The sequence below is a fragment of the Hemicordylus capensis genome, chromosome 1 (genome assembly GCF_027244095.1).
Source record: "Hemicordylus capensis ecotype Gifberg chromosome 1, rHemCap1.1.pri, whole genome shotgun sequence".
Classification (NCBI taxonomy): domain Eukaryota; kingdom Metazoa; phylum Chordata; class Lepidosauria; order Squamata; family Cordylidae; genus Hemicordylus; species Hemicordylus capensis.
The window spans coordinates 178,007,469-178,027,329 of NC_069657.1; the positions used below are offsets into that span (position 1 = coordinate 178,007,469).

The window sequence follows — 19,861 nt, forward strand, 5'->3', positions numbered from 1 at the left end:
ATTAATCTCCAGATACAAGTCTACCCATAATTTTGAATGTCTGTTTCAGGGGCATCATTTCAGCAGATTTGGGGGTGTGGAAGGAACCCTCCTCTATTTTTTGGCTTCTTGTTCTCAGCCACATGTATTGTATTTTAAATTGTTTTTAACTATGTTAATGTTTTAATGGTTTTATATTGTCAACCACCCAGGGACTTTTTTGTATGGGGCAGTATATAAATGTACATCATCATCATCATCTAACAATAACAACAACAACAACAACATGGGGGTTCTGCATGCAACAAGCAGCCCTTCTTCCTACTCCCACACAAAACAAGCCTCCTCTGGGCTGCCCTCAGCATTGCAGCAGCTCTGCTCTGCCTGGCTCCTCTTTACCTCAACTCTCAGATTAACATGGCTGCCAGCCGACTGGGAGCAGTTTTGCAAGCAACAGCAGTGCAAATAACAAGAGGAAGGGGGGGAAAGAGATTTGTTCTCTTCCTACCTCACTTTTAACCTGGGTAGCTGATATGTGCTCTCCAGGAATGGAACCTCTGGGTCAGGAAGGCTCCCAGTGTCCCAGGCGACCAGAGCTAGCTGAGATAACCCTACCCTACCCATATAGCTCTCATCATAAGAATAGTCCCATTATTGTTTTGGTACATAAATGACTGCCCATTTATTTGGGCCAAAGCAGAGATCAAGATGAATTTCTTGACCATAAACATGAGGAATGGCAACAGGAAACTTGAGATGCTAAGAACTATGCCTAGGATTCCTAAATAAGATTGGCACCAGCAGAATATGTAAGGCAACATTCAAAAAAGCCAAGCAGTGTTGCATCATGTCATGATTCGCAGCATTCAAGGGAATTTAATTTCTGTTCTCCTTCTAAAGCTGAAAATTCACATTAGTTTGGGTGTGTGTGTGTAATTGCCCATTTTTGACCCAATTTTAGAATAAATGCAGACATTTCCCCAGATGATAATCAACAATGGCAGCATTAGGGGCTCCCAGGTGACAACTACTAATTAGGCTCAATGATATTGGAGCGGGTGGTAAGCCAGGCCACCAGCAACTACAACAATTTTAAGTACCTGATCCACTGCTGTGACATCACTGAGTCCAAGCTCATGGAATAGTCTTCTCTGAGGCAGCCTCTGATGTCACCATCCATGAAGCAGACTTCAAGCTTCTGTGAGGAGGAGCTTCACAAGCAAACCAAGGAGGTGAGAGATATGGGCCACCTCTGAGCAGCAACCTATGTGCCTCCTCCATCTGCAGCAAAGCAGGAGAAGGGAGGCAAGGCCCTGGTGTGCATTAAGGGTGCTGCAGGGAAGCGAAGCATCTCAGATTGAAGGGGTTCACTTTTGTCAAGGGCCCTTACCCATACACAAGACTAAGATTGTCTGGAACTGTCATTTCTGATGGACACTTTAGCTAGTTCTGTTATAAATAACCATTTCCATGATTTTATCCCTTTTCAAAAATGCTTCTGCTTATAATATATTATCCCCCACAATCCAACACATATTCTATAACATGAGCAAGTGATTCCTTGAGGCCTTTCCTGCCCACCTCTCTGCTTCCCTCTCCTCCCCTCCTCTCTCTGCTACAATATTATTGGTATATCTGGACTCATGCAGAACCACAAAGCAAAAAATGGATCCCTTAGTGTAAACTTTCTGACAGAAGTATTTTGGTAACTTTTTTTTTTCAAAAAAAGGTCGTTTATTTTCCTCCTCATTTTATGTCACTCATCAATCGAACAGAAGACATCTCATTTCATTTCTGTGACACACCATGATGGACTTGTGTTACAACCCTGACTTATTTTGAGAACTTCAATTTCTCAAGCTGAAAGCTTGAATGTCCCATGCTTGGAAGGACTATTGATCTGATAGAGATGGACAGCTCAAGAGGAATTGATACATTCCTTACAGCACTTTTTCACTGACCACTTCATAATGTAGACTTTGTATTTGTTGACATCAAGAAATTTTTTTTATTTCTGATGTTCTTTTGTACTTTGTTCCCAGCTTGTATTGATACTCACACTCTCCCAAGTGCATGTGTTGCTGCATCCAAATGTACACTTGCTTAAATAATCTATTGTTTTAAAATAAGTTACCTATTATACTTTGAAGTAGTTGATTTAGCTGTGATGAAAATTACCATGGTTCGGGAGTCAGGTACATGTGTTTACAAATCTGAATGGGATAAAATAGTTTCAGCATCTCTTTAACAATTAGTTTAGGATAAAATAAATTTCTCCCTCCTATTATCTTAACCTAAGGGTCAGCAGCTGGTGGCCCCTGAGACAAATCTGCTCTCCTGAGTGGAACCACCTGTCCCCTGTAATTGCCAACCCTAGAGGTTAAAAAGTGGCGTGTATGAGCAGCATTTCTGACAACAGGACTTTGCAGTGGGTCATTTTGGGATAGTGTATGAGCCCATCATTCCTTACTCTGGCAAAACTAGTTTTTGGCCACAGCCATTACCCCAACTATCCACAACCCTCTGTCAAAGCACTCTCTCTCTCTCTCTCTCTATATATATATATATACACACACACACAACATACATACATACACATACCTACCTATATACATACTAGGGATGTGCATGAACAGTCAGTGTACTCCCACGGCAACCATAACCAGACCTCTCCAGATGATGTTAATAGGTGACAGGGTTCACAAAATTTGTCTCCAGAATTGGACATATCTGGCATATCAGCCGAAGCTGATAAAAAGCACTCCTGGCTACAGCCTCAGCTTGAAAAACCAGGGAGAGTATGGGATCCAGGAGCACTCCCTGATCTTTTAGGAGGAGTGTAACCCCACCCAGAACAGGCAGATCTAAAACCATATCTCAGATTCCAACCCCCTACAGACAGTGCCTCCATCTTGTTTGGATTCAACTTCAGCCTGTTATCCCTCATCCAGCCCAGTATCACCTCCAGGCAGGCACTTGGGGGGGGGGGTGTCATGAAATTTCCTGCTGAAGCTGGTATGGCGAAATAGATCTGGTTGTCATCAGCGTATTGATAGCATCCCAGACCAAACTTCCTGACAATCTCTCCCAGCGGTTTCATGTGCATGTTAAATAGCATTGGAGAGAGTATGGAGCCTTGTGGAACCCCCCACTTTAGTTCTCGCTTTTCAGAACAATAGTCTCCAAGTATGTGTTGTTGAACATAATTTGTGAACAAGGCTAACTGGTGCGGTTCAAAAGCATGTTTTTGAGATGATGCCCGGGTGACAGAAAATTTTCTGCCTGTGGTTTGATCTGTAATGGAGGCCCTGTGCATAATATCATTTTTCTTGATACCAATGAAACACCATTAGTAGATATTTTGTTGATTTACAGCACATCCAATTTTAAGAGCACATCCAACATAGCTTAAATGTCTGGTCCACAAGAATACAGTTTCACATATATTTCTGTAAATATACTGCTTAAGAAAACTACAGAGATGGCTGACCAATCTGTTATCAACAACTTAAAAAAAAAATTTCAAAGAAACTTATCTACACACACACACACACACACACCACATATTCTATAATATATAAAAATGCAACATGCAATTTGATAGTTGAAAGATATGAAAATAAAATTGTTCTCACATAAATACCAGTTCAGTTATATTTTGTCCCAGCAGGCTGACTTGTCCATTCGTTTCTTCTAAAAGCCAAATAGTGCCTAGTCAATGCCACTGCTACCTTCTTAATTACTTGAAAACACACCAAAAAGCCCAGAAAAATAGAAAAACTATTAAAGCTTTTCATGATACTGATAAGGACCTTGTTGTTGAAATTGAGGTATGATCTGGCCTTGCACCCTGGCTTTGTCAGCATGGTGTAGATGCAAGGTTTATATTTTTTTGAGAGTCTTTTATGGTCATACTTTATTACCAGTCCTTTTGGTTGACATTTTAAATTCATAAAGTTTGCTGTTTGGGGGGCTTTTGGAGAAAGAGAGAGATTACAGAGAAGATTGCTGTTCTTCAAATATAATGCTGAGGTTGCTAGTGACAAGGATTCCAGGTAGCCCATTGTTCTAAGTTACTGAACTGTTACACAGTTTTGGCTAGGTATCACAACACAACTCTTACCTTATTGTGTGGTTTATGACTTGGGGGCCTTATCTTGAATCTATGTTTTCAGACTTTCTTTGTTCAGACAACCCTTTCAATATCAACTTTGCACAGGAACTCTGTGTGTTGCAGATGAGCCACAGGCATGGCCTAGGGCTCATATAATCAGTTCATGTTAACTGGGTTTATTTGGCCTTTATCCCTGTTCAGGTTAACTGAAATTGCTCCTTGGAGATCACTTTACTTATGGTGTGCATTGAACAGAAAAGAGCAGAAGTCGTTGGCAAGCTATCTGAAAGATACCATAACTGATCTTCTCAGTGAAGGGCCCCCATTAGGTTTCCTGATAAACTCAGAAAAAGATGTTTGCTTGCCTTATCTTGCATGAATTGAGTAGAGGACTGATTTGCACTTTTCCTGGAAGATAACATTCCTGCATGTCTCCCACAGAACACCCACCAAGCACCCACAAAATATGAAGGGCAGTATATCTTTAAACATGCAATTGGTATATAAGGAAGAGGCAGCCAGTCAGGACTTCCTAGCACATATCTATCAAATGTTTTCTCTTCAAAGATGAAATGAGAGACATGACGTGGATATGTAGAAATCGGCGGCAAACCCGCCTATGAATCCTATCTCTAAAACCGATCTCTCTTTTTTTCCGATCGTCTGTCAGCAGATTGCAGTGCTCTCAGGGAGGGGAGGGATGAGGAGGGGAGATCCCCAAAATGCACCGCGCACTCACACAGGGCATTGCTGGAGCTCCTGGGGGTGGGGCAACGTGGGGCAACGCGTCCTGGCACTAACTCCCTAAACCATAGAGTTACCAGTAGTAGCTGGTGCTCATCTGGACGGGCGATTCACCCGCCAAAGGAAAGGAAACTGCTCCTCTGCAGGGAGGCAAGCTCTTCAGGGCTTCCTCCCCACTAACCCTATTGCTCTTTCTCACTGGTCTTGAGGAAAGGCTCATTGTTTAATTCCTGAGCCATTTTTGGAAGGGCAGTATAGAAATCGAATTATCAACAACAACAACAACAACAATAATATAAGTCAGAACTAGTGTATTGCTAATACCTTATGGACAGGTTATTGGAGAGTACATGCCTCTCTTAAAGGGCTTAGGCTTCAAATACCTAAGGGACCACTTCCTGCCTTATTTGGATCATGAATTACTGCTACAATTGATAGATGTTCTGTAAGTGCAGTCTTCATTCACGTACCCAGCCCATACACTAAGAACACATTGGAAGATATTGGCTGACATCCAGACTGCCATTCAATCGAATACTTCGGAGCGACTCTAAAGGACTACCTAATTTCTATAGAATGTCCACTGAGTAATTAGTCAAGATTTTAGCCATCGTCAGCAAGGTGATTTGGACTGCTGCCTACCAGTTCTGCATCACAGTGAGCAAGTGAAGGCAAGTGAAGGAGGGCCCAGACTATTGCATCCTTGGGAAATAAAGTGATGTTGGTTGGATTTCTTCCTGTCATGAAACAACAATATACTGCATCTGGGATGCAAGAGGTAGCTGCTAATTTTGTGATGGCGGAGAGTGGAGTCAGATTTCTATCATCCACATGCTAGTTTAAAAGCTTGCATGTGGCATTTGGAATCAGAACAGAGACTGCCTGTGATGTTCAGCCAGAGTTCAGTCCAACACCATAAGGATGGATGATGCAGCTTGGATTAATCACATTCCCACTTGGTTATGAGTGGCACATGGAAAGCTAAGCAGTTAGCACATTGCTCCTAGTTGTCTGAGGCACCTTCACATGCACACCACATAATGAGGAAGCATGAGGCCCCCTTCATGTGTGCAATACCACATCACAAGGCAGCATGTATGAGTAACTCAACAATGTGGTCAAAGGTGATCATGTAGGTCTTTCTCACCTGAATTGGATTTTGAGATTCGTTCGAGCTAGAATTAAATTGCAAAATCTTTGAATCGATTCATAAGAACATAAGAACACAAGACCAACCCTGCTGATCTCCCAAGGCCCATCTAGTCCAGAATCACCCTCTCTCCTTCTCTACTCTCCCGCAACTGGTATTTAGAGGCATCTTGCCTCTGAGGCTGGAGGTGGCCTATAGTCCTCAGACTAGTAGCTGATTAATTAGGTTTTCTAAGGTATTTGAGAGACGTAAAGATCTAGATATAAAGCATGCTTCATGCTTAGCTCAAAAGTGGATAACTTCTTCCATTTAATCAAAATTCATTAGCATTAAATTCACCACCTAATTCAAAAATATGATCACATGTAATGGTGAGCAGTGAAATTATACAAATTCTGAGTTCACTTTGAAAAATTAAAAGAATGAGCACTAGGACTGTGCACAAGCCCGATCAGCATCAGGCTGATCCCCATCCCCACCATTCTCACATTGTGCTAATGAGCAGCAGGTACTGGAGCTGGGATCTCATGCTGCTGATAATTGGTATTGGCTGGATGCATTGGGGTATGGATGGGGAGGGCTAACCTTTCATGAACATCCAGCTAGTCTGAAGAAATCAGCAACTACAGCAGCTAGCATTTCAAAATGCCACCTTTCCTTGCCTGCTGCTACCGCCCTAGAATGAACCGGGAAAGGAAGTATCCTCATGGTATTGCGTCCTTTTCCTGAGGCATTACTTGGGGTGAGGGTGGTGGTGGTATGGTAGGGAAATGGCTGTACCCTATAGCTAAAAGTCATGGCTGTTTTTTTCCTCAGTAATGCACCAGGGATAGGATGCAATATCATGACACTGCTTCCATTCCTGTTGCATTCTAGAGCAGCACCCAGCAAAGAAAGGTGGCATTGTGAAATGTTGTGGTTATCTATTTCTTCAAGCTAGGCAGACCTTCAAGAACGGTCAAGCTCTCTTACCCTCCAATCCTATTCATTACCATCCTGATATAAGGCAGTATGGTATCAAGCAGATTGCCAGTATCAGAGGCACTTTATTATTTCTTGTTTACAGAGTCAGACAGGTGTTATTGACTGGTTTGTTTTATCCAGACATCGAGTCCTTCCCAAGGACCTGGGATGGCTGAATTTTATCATCAATACTGTTGGTTATTATAGATATCATTGCAAAATATAGGCTGTTCCCAGTAAAGCTGCTTTTTGTAATTGGCTGATGGTGATTTCTGTGGCCCCTATGGTGTTGAGGTGCTCTTCAAGGTCTTTTGGAAATGCACCCAGGGCACCAATTACCACTGGGATTATTTTGGTCTTTTTCGGCCACAGCCTTTCAATTTCAATTTGTAGATCTTTGTGTTTGGTGATTTTTTTCTATTACTTTTTCTTCTATTCTGCTATCCCCTGGTATTGCTATGTTGATTATTTTGACTTGTTTTTCTTTCTTCTCTATTATTATTATTATTATTATTATTTACATTTATATCCCGCTGTTCCTCCAAGGAGTCCAGAGCAGTGTACTACATACTTGAGTTTCTCTTTCACAACAACCCTGTGAAGTAGTTTAGGCTGAGAGAGAAGTGACTGGCCCATAGTCACTCAGCAAGTCTCATGGCTGAATGGGGATTTGAACTCGGGTCTCCCCGGTCCTAGTCCAGCACTCTAACCACTACACCATGCTGGCTACATCATTTACATCAGAATTATTCACAGTGTAACCTGCTTCCATAAGGCTTGTATCACCTTATATCCAGTTATCAAACTGATGTGATGCATAGCTCTAATGTGAACATATTTTCAAATAGGGGGTGCACCATCTCAGCATAATAGAGCACATGCTTTGCATGCAGGAGGTTCCAGGTTCGATCCCTGGCATCTCCAGAAAGGCCTGGGAAAGACTCCTGTCTGAAATCCAGGAACGCTGCCAGTCAGTGTAGACAATACCGAGCTAGATGAACCAATGGTCTGATTCAGTATAAGACAGCTTAATATATTTTCTAATAAAACGTATTGCCGGTGTGTGTTATTGGTCTGAAAACATACACACAAAAGATCACTACAAATTGCCAGAAAATAACCCCATTAATGTCTCAGTATGTTTAAGCAGGAAGTAACAATTTCCATAATTATAAAGAGAGTAGAAGAAACCAGAATGCTTGGAAGTCTATTATTGTGCAGAAATCTTTTCAATTGCTTTAAAAAGCCAGGAGTGCTTTTAAAAAACTCCCTTATGAATCTTTGATCTCATCCAACATACTATTTTTTATAAACAATGGTTCAAACCATATTTTCAAAATAGGATATAAAGACAATCTAAGTTGCAAATCAGTACACTCAGGAGTGTAGCTCTAATTGGTTGGACGTATTCCGAGAATGTGAGCTGCCCACGGTCACCCCAGAGGAGGAGCTTCTGAGGGCCCCTCAGTCATTGCTCATCCCCTCCCCCTGACCCCCGCTCTTGTTGCTGCCCCAGCTCTTCCCCCCCCCCCCGGTGCTTGCCAGCCAGCTCACACACTGGTGGGAAGCAGGATGGCCTCTTTCCTTTTGTGCAAGGAAAAGGGCCATTCTGCTTCTTCCCAGTGCACGATCTGGCTGGCAAGGGCAGGGTGGCAGTGGCAGTCAGGGTGAGGGGTGTGAGCAGCAAGAATGGGGGTGGTAGCAAGAGTGGTGATGAGAGGCGACAGGCAGGTAGGTCAAAGAGTGAGCAGTCAGAGGAGCAGCAGTGGTAAGGTGCTGCTGGGTGGGGGAAAGGAGAGGCTTTGTCCTACAGATAAGGCACCACAAAAAAAGAAAATTTGAGTGGGGAGCCAATGTTTGTTTACTGAACACGGAGCCCCTCTAGCCTTGTTATACCATGAGTATACTTATCCTTTCTTTTCGCATCTGTGAAGTACCAGGGTTGAAATGCGATCAATTTTGTTTGCTTATTTACTTGTTTGCCTCTCTAAAGCAGGGGGTGGTGCACCCTCACCTGAAGCAGGCAGTCATTTGGCCCCTCCTAAAAAAAAGAAAAGCCCTCATTGGGTTCAGATGACTTAAATAACATTCGACCAGTTTCAAACCTCCCCTTGGGCAAGGTGTTGGAGAGCGTTGTGGTGTCTCAACTCCAGGCAGCCCTAGATGAATCTGATTACTTAGACCCTTTCCAGTCTGACTTCCAGCCTGGATATGGGATGGAAACTATCTTGGTCACCCTGCTGGATGACCTACACTGGGAGATAGACAGAGGGAGTGTGACTCTCTTGAATCTCCTGGACCTCTCAGCCACTTTTTATACTATCGGCCATGGTATCACTCTGGGGTGTCTTTCTGGGTTGGGACATGGGGGCACGGTTATACAGTGGCTCCACTCCTACCTGGAAGGTCATACTCAGAAGGTGGTGCTGGGGGATGCTTGCTCCGCCCATTGGCCTTTGGCCTATGGGATGTCACAGGGATCTATTCTGTCCCCTAGGCCTCTCTTGAATCTCTTGAAGATGACCTGGGAGAGGTCATCTGTGGGTGTGGGCTGCAATGCCATCAATACGCTGATAACACCTAGCTCTACCTATCTTTTAAGTCAGCAGACACCAGGGGGGCAGTGGATGCTCTGAACCGGGGTTTGGAGGCTGTTCTGGATTGGACAGGGGCAAACAAGCTGAAACATAATCCAGATAAGACAGAAGTGCCCTGGGTTGGTAAAACTGATCATCCAAGTAATGAGGTAAATCTGGTCTTGGACGAGGTCCAACTCCCTCTGAAAGACAAAGTCAGCAGCTTGTGTCCAGCTAGCTCAGTATTGTCTACCCAGTCTGGCAGCAGTATCTCCAAGGTTACAGGCAGGTGTCTTTCCCAGCCCTATCTTGGAGATGCCAGGGAGGGAACTTGGAACCTTCTGCATGCAGGCATGCAGATGCTCTTCCCAGAAAGGCCCCACCCCGTAAGGGGAATATCTTACAGTGTTACATTCTAGCTACCACAAGACTAGATCTCCTCCCTGTAGACTGTGTCTTATGTGGGCCAATTTTTTTAAAACAAACAAACAAACAAACATGGTTTATTTAGACATTAACTAGCAGGGCAAAATGCCAAATAAAATGTAAAAGGAATCTATGCTACAACGTGGCATTCAAATACAGAGCAGACAAAGACAAAGGAGGGAAAGACAAGAGGGAGAGAATGAACACACACAGGGGGGCCATTCACACGATTAGCAAAAATCAGGCTAGGAGAGCCTAGCCTGATTTTTGCTATACGTGAGAACCACTGGGCTCGGCTATGAGCCCAGTGGTTCCAGAGCAGGTAACCCTCTCGGGAACCCTTGGTTAAAAAAACCGCGAGTAGCCACAGTGCGGCTTCGCGCCGCGCCTACCCATGAGCAGACCCCTGGCCGGGAGGCTTAAAAGCAGCCTCCCAGCTCGGGGGTCTCCCCAGTATGCCCTGTGCGCACACCCCTGAGCTCCCCAGCCCCCGCCGGCTCCGTCATGGAGCCAGCAATCGTGTGGGCAGCCGATCTGTCCACCTAGGGTTCCCTCTCCACTCATGAGTGGGGAGAGTGGGCTTAGCCTGCTCTCCCCACTCACCCTGCATAACCGGGTCTCATGGATCGTGAGATCTGGCTCCGGGTGTACACAGCAGGCAGGAACACTGGAGGAGGGTGGATCAGAGCCCCTGGCTCTTCACATGCTTTGCGTACGATTCATGAAGGCATTTCTTGTAGACTGGCTGGTTCTTCCAGAGTTCTTCAGCATCCATGTTCAGGGGGCTCTTGATGTTGGGCTCTCACAATAGAGACTGGATGGAGAGCAGGATGGTCCAGATGTAGAGGGCCGACCACTTGTCCTTGAGGATATCTAGATAGATGTTCCCTTGCAGGTCCACATTGGGGTGCTAGCAGGGGATGAGGAATTTGACAGTGTTGTAGGGATAGCTACAGGGAAACTCCAAAGACAGATTATACCTGAGGTCCTCATATACCATCCAGCTGCTCCATTAATGGTCCCAATCCATTTGGACAGATTATCCCATTCAGGGAAGGCAGATATTCCTTTGTTTACAGACATCATGAGGGTCATCAGCTCCTGCTGCATCCTGCTGCTGAGAAAGCTGCAGGTGGGGTCGCTGCCAGGCTCAGCCGCCTTCTGTGGGGCAGTGGCCAAGGGGGCGGAGTTGGTGTTTTGCGAGGCATGATGTGCCTCACCAGTGGGGAGTTGTTGCTGCTGCTTCTGCTCCTGTGGCACAACCAGCTTTTTCTTTAAGCTTGTAACACCCAGCATTCCCAGGCATTATCCCATCCAAGTACAATCCAAGTCCGACCCTGCTTAACTTCTTCGATCAGATGGGATCAAGTGCTTTCAGGGTGGTGTGGCTGTAGGCATAGGGGCTAATGTAAATACCTTCCTCTTGGCATCCTATCGGGGCCTGTACACTCAGTGCAACTCCTCAAAAGAAGGCTGAGCAACATTTAGCAACTGCTAAATGTCAGAATCTCAAATTAAATGAGGATACACTACAAAGTATCTGCTAGAATCGGGCCAGTAATATTTGCATGTCAAATGTAACAGAGGCAGAGATGTAAAATATTACTGAACTGGTTATAAAAATAAGAAATATTTCTGATTGAAACTGCATGTGCTCCAATGAAAAATATTGCATCTTGAAAGCATTTTTGACAAGCTTCCACTTTGGAGGTTAATGGCAACATCTGAGGTGTGGGTGTTGGAATAAGTGGAAAATTGGCACTGAATGTTGAAGACAGTGAGCAAGAAACCAAGAAAAGCAGAGTCATAGTCGGATGATACTGCATTGGTAAGAAAGGTAAATAGTGTGCAGACTCAGTGCCAGATGCAGAAAGACTTAGATCATTATAAAGAAGAGATGAAAAGAAAAACGCTCAGTGCAAATAAATTTAAATGCTATCTCCATTATTGTCAGGAAGTGTTTCTGTTATGAATTTAATCTTTTCTTGGGTGTATTCCATGGTCAAAAGTCCATGCAGAGTAGGAAATGGTGCACTAGATTTTAAGTGGGAATCAGCTTTGAAGCTTTCTTTATCCTCTTCATGTATCAAGAGTGAAAAAAGTATGTAAATTTAATATCAACTCCAAAAAAGGAGGAATGGAATAGCTTGTCTGAAGAAATTCAACTTTACGGCAGTCTAATTGTTCCAGTTGTACTTAGCATGGGTAAAAAACATGCACAAAAAACCACCCACTCTCGAATAATCAGATGTGTTGTGTTTTTTTTAAAAAAGTGGTATGTCTACATATGCAGGATTACATTGACCTTAGGGTTACACTGGAATTCACAATGAATTTGGGTCACAGGCTTATGAATAAATAAGACCTGAGCAATGAATGTTTTACTCTATACAAAATGTGAATACAGTACATTTTTCACTTATTCACTGTTAGATATCAGTGTGGATCTTGCAAACACTCCCTAGTTAACAGATGTTGACGATGACAGTAGTCCACTGAGATCTAATCTTAAGTAGAGATGTTGGGGAAGTTGTCCAGGCTTGGGTATTCCACATTGTCCCCTCACCAATGCTGCCCTTCTGAGCTGGAGCTCAGGGAAATTCAGTCATGCCACACCCATCCTTCCTGCCAGGTTTCCAGCACAAACATGTTCTTTCTTTGCTTTACCCAAGTGTCATTGAGAAGGGGGGCTCCTTTCTTCCCCCATTGCTCTGATGTGAGGCATGCAAAAAGGAGAGTGTGTGGTGTGCACGGCTTTTTAGCCTACTTTCCAGTAGGCTTATGAGATCACCCGGCATTCTCTGTGTGTGTCTGTGTGTCCGTCCATGTGTCCCACCCGCCTCAACTTTGCAACGCCTGGACCAATATGAACCAAATTGGGAACAGTTGTAGGGACACATAGGGACACGTCAATGGCATTGTTTCTGATGATGTCATGCACCCCCAAACAAGATGGTGGACGCATAAACTTTTGAGGCGCAAGTGGGTTAACTTGTGAACCGCCTAACCGATTTGAACCAAATTTTCTACAGCTGCATAGACACATAGGCATGCCCAAATGGTGTGGTGTGTGATGATGTCATTCACTCCAATTCAAGATAGCGGCCGTGTGAACTTCTGAGGTGCAAGTGGGCGAACTTGTGAACCCCTTAACCGATTTGAACCAAATTTGCTGCAGATGTAGGGACACAAAGGGATGCCCTTATGGCATGGTGTGCGATGATGTCATTCACTCCAATTCAAGATGGCGTCCACATGAACACGGGTGCAGGCAGTCTAATTTGTGGACTGTCTAACCTATTTGAACCAAATTGGGTTCAGTTGCAGTGAGCGACACACAGCGACACCTCAATGGCATAGCTTGCGATGATGTCGTCCATGCCAGTTCAAGATGGTGGAAGCGTAAACTTTTGAGGCACAAGTGGACTGACTTGTGAACCGCTTAACTGATTTGAACCAAATTTGCTGCAGCTGTATGGACACATAGGGATGCCCCAATGGTGTAGTTTGTGATGATGTCATCCACCCTGATCCAAGATAGTGGACTTGAGAACTTTTGAGGCACAAGTGCACTAACTTGAGGACTGTCTAACCGATTTGAATCAAATTTGGTTCTGTTGTACTGAGTGACAGACAGGGACACCTCGGTGTAGATTGCAATGATATCATCCACCCCAATCCAAGTTGGTGGACACATGAATATTTGATGCACAAGAGATCTAACTTGTGAACCTCGATTTGAACCAAATTTAGTCTAGTTGTAGAGACAGTGAAAGGAAAGTAGGCTGATTAGTTCTTACTAAAATAACTTGTTTTTAAATGGGGTTGTAGAAATGAATAGGTACTCCCCAAATAGTCCCAAAATAAATAGTGAAGGGCCTGAGCAGGCCTAACATGAAAGTGGAATAGGCCTTCAAAAGAATGGGATTCCAGAAGGGAAATATTTTGAGTGCTTAGTGTCTGTCCTTAGCTGAAGTACTTCTCTCATACATATTATTATCTTTAGATTAACTTTCATAAACTAGAGTCTCTAGTGACATTTCACCTAAAGTGAAATATGAAATAAATTTGGGGGTTCCTTCTCAGCTGAGACTGAGTGATTTCAAGGGAGAGCAGTTTTGTTAAGACTTGAGGAACATCTAACAGGAGTTCCATACATCAAACAAATTTTTGAGGAAAACTGAGAGTTTCAGTAAGACTCGTGAAATTTCTGAAGCAGGTTTTGCAGTCCCCTAACATAAGCAAATATTTCAGCAAGCAGTCAAATAATTATATTTCATTACTTTAAATAGAAACTGACTGTAGTTGCATAATATCTCATTAGTAGTACTGTGATTTTCAAGCTTTTGGCTTTATTTGATGCACAACAATATAGTTCCATTCGGAAATAGCACATCAGGCAGCTATGGATATGTCAATTGGAAACAAGAATGTAGAGAAAAAACTAGATCATGTCCTCTGCAGTTGGTGTGCATCACTGCACTTTTGGTTAAACCTGGCAGGCACAATGTAGGAGAAATAAAATAAATTGCTTTCAACACAGCAGATTAGCTGGAATTGCAAAACCTTTTTTTCTTCAACAATTTTTATGAGGACATTCCCTTTACCTTTTGAATAGTAACACTTGTAATATTCCTCATGGTACTGTGGTCACTATGATTTTTTTTTTTTAAGTTCTGCCCAGATACGGGTAAATAAACTGTCCATTGCCTCAGGCATATCTACAGACATAACAACTGAACTACAATGGAATTCAGGCCAGTTGTATTCCCAGTCTCTGACACTATAGCCTCCCCCACCCCCAAAATAAAGCTATATTATCAGGGGTGTGAATACAATTAGTCAGAATTCAGCGGTATTTTGTTTTATTCCCTATCACTACTATCAACACTTATCAAACGTTATGAGAGAATATACATAACCTATCATTTCATAGAACTTTCCCCCCCAAGTCTTCATATGACCAATGGGGGATAACAATCTCTTGACCAAAATGGACCTGTAGAAACTTGGTTAAGTTTACAGCTAACAAAGGAGGGACATGAGTCAATAGTGCTGGGGAGCATTATTGAAATAATAATGCTCCCCAGATAATTCCCTTACTTTTTGCCAAAGAATAATAACCTGTGGTGGTTATTATTTGGACAAAGTTCCCCCTCCCACACATAGCAGTTCACTGAAACTATGAATGAGTGTCAATTCTAATTTCTGCCCCCACATCCACCATCCTTATACATGCTGTCCACATGCCATGCTTTCTGGTCACATTCTTGTTCGTGAACTGCTCTTAGTACCTGGGTGCTGGTGCTGGTCTTAGATAGGAAAGCAGGCATACCGAAGACATGCCTTACTCAATGTCCACCACAGAGACATGAAAGTAGGAATCCAAACAATTTGTACATTTGTTTCTGCACATATGTACTAAAATGATTAATGATAATTATTTTTAATTCTCTAATTTAATTTATTTTTTTAATTTTATTTTTAATGATGTTTAATTAATTTTGAATATTTTTTAAAATTCATTATTTAACAGATGCTTAATATATTTTGGCTAACCAGTATACATGGAATATTTCCAACCTAGAACCAGCTCTGATCTTCAATCCTTTTTAGGAATGTGCACGACACATTTTGTGCACATCCACCAGGTTGGTGAGCGGGTACTTTAAAAGGTGGAAGGCAGGACTTACCTGCCCCATCCCAGCTTCCCCGCTGTCCCACCATGGCACTGTTGGTATTAAATGCTGCACCGCACAGCTGCAAGGCTGCTCCCAGAAGCCTGCGGGTGGCAGTGGCAAGTAAATGCCATCTGTGTGTGCACAGACACCATTTACGTGGTCAGCATCGTGTTGCTGGTGTTGCTGGGATCAGCCCTACAGCCACGCAGCATTCCCCACTGAAACAATTCAGCTGGGGCAGTGTGAAGCGTTCTGACGCCTCAAATTAGAGGTGCCAAAATGCTTCGTGCACATCCCTAGTCTTTCTTTCCCCATTTAGTTTCCCTGTTCACATTTTATGAATGCTTGTAGAGAAGCTGCCAGACAGTGACCACAGTGTGTCTTCAAATTATGAAAATGGTCAGATGTGAGCTGGAACTATATATATACATATAAGAAAATATTTTCAGAAATTAGTTAAAAATAAATTACATCTAACGAATATTATAACTTTGCTCTCTCGGCCAAGATAAAACAAAGAAATAAACCTGACAGCTTCCAGAAGATATTCAAACTAAGGCTTTGGTCAGCCTGCAAAGAAGGGGAATTCTGTACTGAAAGATAACAATCATATTCACAAAAAAATGGTTCTTTCCAGGTTCCAGTTACAAAACTGGAAGAGCTATTCTCACTTGTAAAGAAACAGTAACTATGTTTTTGTATATTGTATGAGCACAGTTCACAAATTAGAATTTGGATGGGTTTAAAATGCTCTCCTTAGTCTGACCCTGAAGCTTCTCTGGGTCAGCTTTTAATCTGAGCCAGAATGGAATTTAAGCCCTATTTTCTTCATGTTCTTAACTTTGTTGCTAATCTGGAACTGGAGAAAAGGAGGAAAGTCTCTCTCCCTTCCCCTCCCTGATGCCTGGCTCGCTACTATGGCTATGTTCTATTGCATTAAACAGGAGAAAGAGAGAGGCTTTCTTACACAAAGGGGCAAAAATTAGTGAGTGGTGATGGGAACATTTCCGGCATCTCTTACCCAACATCATTTACTTTAAAGTAAACAGTGCACTATGTCTTATAGCAAAAAACTGTTGCTTGCACTTACAGCATTCTATAGTTTTATGAATCAATTTAAAAGAAACCATGGAGTGGGTTCAGACAATCCGCCAAAAGTGAGGAAGCCACGAACCTTCTGTTCCCAGTGACTGTGCACTCCGGGCGGGTGTAACATCGCCTAAGTTTGGTTCCCTGCCTGGGTTTTCAACTTATACCAGACTTTCTCCTGACTTTTGCCCAACATTTGTCACCTACATTTGAAGTTGGACGGAGAACGTTGGAGAAAGTCTGGTGGAAGTCAATAACTGGAGATGAGAACTGGTCTTGGGTAGGTTCAGGCATCAAGCCCTCTGGGAGCCCTTACTCACTGGGAACAGGATGTTCCCAGCTCACTGACTTTGGGCAGAACATCTGAATCCACCTTAAGTGGATATATAATTATCAAGGCTTAAAATAATTAAAATGTCATAACAACTGTGTGTTAAGCCACAGGAGACAGCACTAATGAACAGCCTAAAATTGGTAGTAATCAATCAATCAATCAATCAATCAATAAAATTTAAAGAATTGAAAATAAATAAATAAAAATTGAAGGAATTCTAGTGGCAGCATATTCAATAAATGGAAGATGCCACCTTATTACATGTATAAAGCATTACAAAGTGGGGGGGGAGAGAGAACACTATAACAGAAGGAAAAGATGACAGAGTCATCATTCCCCACCAAGGCAAGAACAAGGGGCACCAGACAATGATTCAAAGCAAGCCAACATTTTGCAGGGAAGGTGAGGATAGTTCTGTGGGTGTCCTCTGGCCCCATTTACATGTAACATGAAATTGGAGGTCACTGGACTTGCAGTTTCAGTTTGAAACAGTGAATCTCATTGCAGACATTAGTCCAGCCTCTGGTTTCAGAAGAGGGGAGCCCTAACTCTGCTCCTCAGCTGCTGAGGCTGATCCCAGCAACTCCGTAGTCCTTGCTTCTCCAGATTGTGGGCAAGGCGTCAGCACATCACTAGAGTGGCTGCTATTGTCCACAATCTTAAAGGGGATGTGATATATGTGATCATGCCTTTTTGGAATGGTCCGCCCACCTTTGGCATGGAAGGGGCATTTAAATCCCTTTAAATGCCATGCCATGCCAGTGCTTCTTCTGACAGCGCCACCACCATCCTAAGAACCCCAACACATGCATGATTTCTGGGGGTGGACTAGTACTCTCATGAGAGGGCCAGTCTACTGGGGAGGATCTTGGGGGTCAAACACCCACTGTCTCCCCTCAGACTATGCGCTCTTGAGTTGGGCAAACTCAGCAAAGGTGACCCTGCTTGCGCCTCCTCCCCTGGGAAGCCTTTCACAGACTCAAAGGAGATTTTGACACTCCATGTGTCAGAGCTTTGCCATGTGTGTGGACAGGGAAAACACCAGGTGCAGTGAAGGAGCTTTACTCTCATTCTAATTCCCGAGTTTGGACTGGTGTTTTGCTGTATGCAGACCTTCCTCCATGGGGAATCATGGGAGAGAGGAGCCCGAGTTCCCAGCAATCCCAGGAGAGCGGGGTCCCCATTTGGGGGAAAAGCAAGGGTGGGCAAGTCCAAAGGGTGGATGGGCTGGCTGAGGGCATGCTTTGACAACTTCTTGGCACCAGTTACAGTACCAAGACAGGGAGAGCTGTTGGTGGGGTACCCACCCCTGCTGCTAGCTTGTATAGAGCAACCTGGCTAGGTGGGATCTGCTGCCCTGCCCTCATGACCTGATTCTCATGAGATGATGGTCTGTGGGAGAAGGGGGATTGTCATCACACATAATTAGTAATTCAGTCTGACAGCCCTGTCCTCACAGACTGTTGTTCTCATGAGTTGTGAGGGGGTAGCCCGATGTCCTTACACTTTCATGAGTGATCGGTCCTCTCAGGAATAGCTTCCATCATTCTCACCGTGGAGGAATCACCTCTTTCACTGGGGGCATTGTTGATCCTGCTGCACAGCCCTTCTCATGAGTAAGCCTAAGGGACAGCACAGGGCAAAGGGCTGGGGCCCCTTTCCCCAACATCACTGTACAAAAAAATAGAACTTTGCCATTCTACTATCCCTGGTTGGGGCTTCCTTTTAAAACTGGACCCTGGTATCCCCACCCTGCCATGTGTTTCTTCCCAATGCTCTAATGGGGTGCCCTGCTTATGTTGCCACCTGGAGTGCTTGTGCTTGTGAACATACATACATCACTGCTGCTTTGTTTTCGGGGAGCAGGGCACTTAATGCCCATCCCATCCCCATTCCCTCCTACTTGCCAGGAGGGAGGAGCAAGGGACAGAGTGGGAAGAGGGAATGCCCTTGTGTGTTGCCATTTAGACAGGCTGAGAAGCATGCTGGGCAACTGCTTTGTTGGATCAGAGACAGGAGGGGTGGTGTGAGTGCTTGGGGAGGTGGCCAGCAAGAAGCACCACAGGCCTGGAGTGGGCATGGTCCCTGGTGGGTCTGCATGGCCGTCTCTATGATTGTGGCTCCAGAAAGTGAACGAAATCATGGATATGGTGTTGTCTGTGTTTGGACATAACGCTGCAGTGGCCAAACCTCAGGTTTCGGGGGCGAACCTTACTGAAAAGCGAAGGTTGAAATTGGAGTCTGGCAAAGCAAACCACAGGTTGCTTTCCATTTCCAACCTCTGCCTTGTTAAACTCCAGTTTCGTGTTGCGTCCACTTAATCTTGGTTTGTTTTACTGTTGCTTCAGGGCTCCTTTCATTTGGATGGCATTTCTCCTGTTCATCTGGATGGCAGTGTTTTGGAAGACAGAGATAAGTTGCTTTTGTCTTGTAAATAAAGGGACAACCCTACCAAATCTTAGAAAAATCCTCTAACTTCCCATGAAATGTGTTCTTATTGCTTGACATTCCTCCAGTATCAACGCTTAGGTTTTTGCCTAAGAGTTGTCTTCAAATTCCTCTTTCGTTTTAGAATTTCAAAATTTAAAAACTCCATCCTGACTGGCTTCCAATGCTGGGCCTTGCTAGGACAGGCTGAAGTCTTGCATGCCAACATGGATTGATGACATCAGCAAACAACTTGAAGCAGCATGCCAGATCTAGCAAATCCTAGATCTGGATATGTTCCAGAAATGAACTGGACCTATCATACCATTTCCGGACATGTACAGACTTCTGGCAAAATAGATTGATAGAACTGTGCTG

At 43.8% G+C, this 19,861-nt stretch overlaps 1 pseudogene; it reads right to left on the minus strand.

Annotated features, from left to right (window-relative positions):
* Nucleotides 1-10,634: 10,634 nt before the first annotated feature.
* On the minus strand, nucleotides 10,635-11,068 carry LOC128330208 (ubiquitin-conjugating enzyme E2 C-like; annotated as a pseudogene).
* Between the last annotated feature and the right edge of the window lie 8,793 nt (nucleotides 11,069-19,861).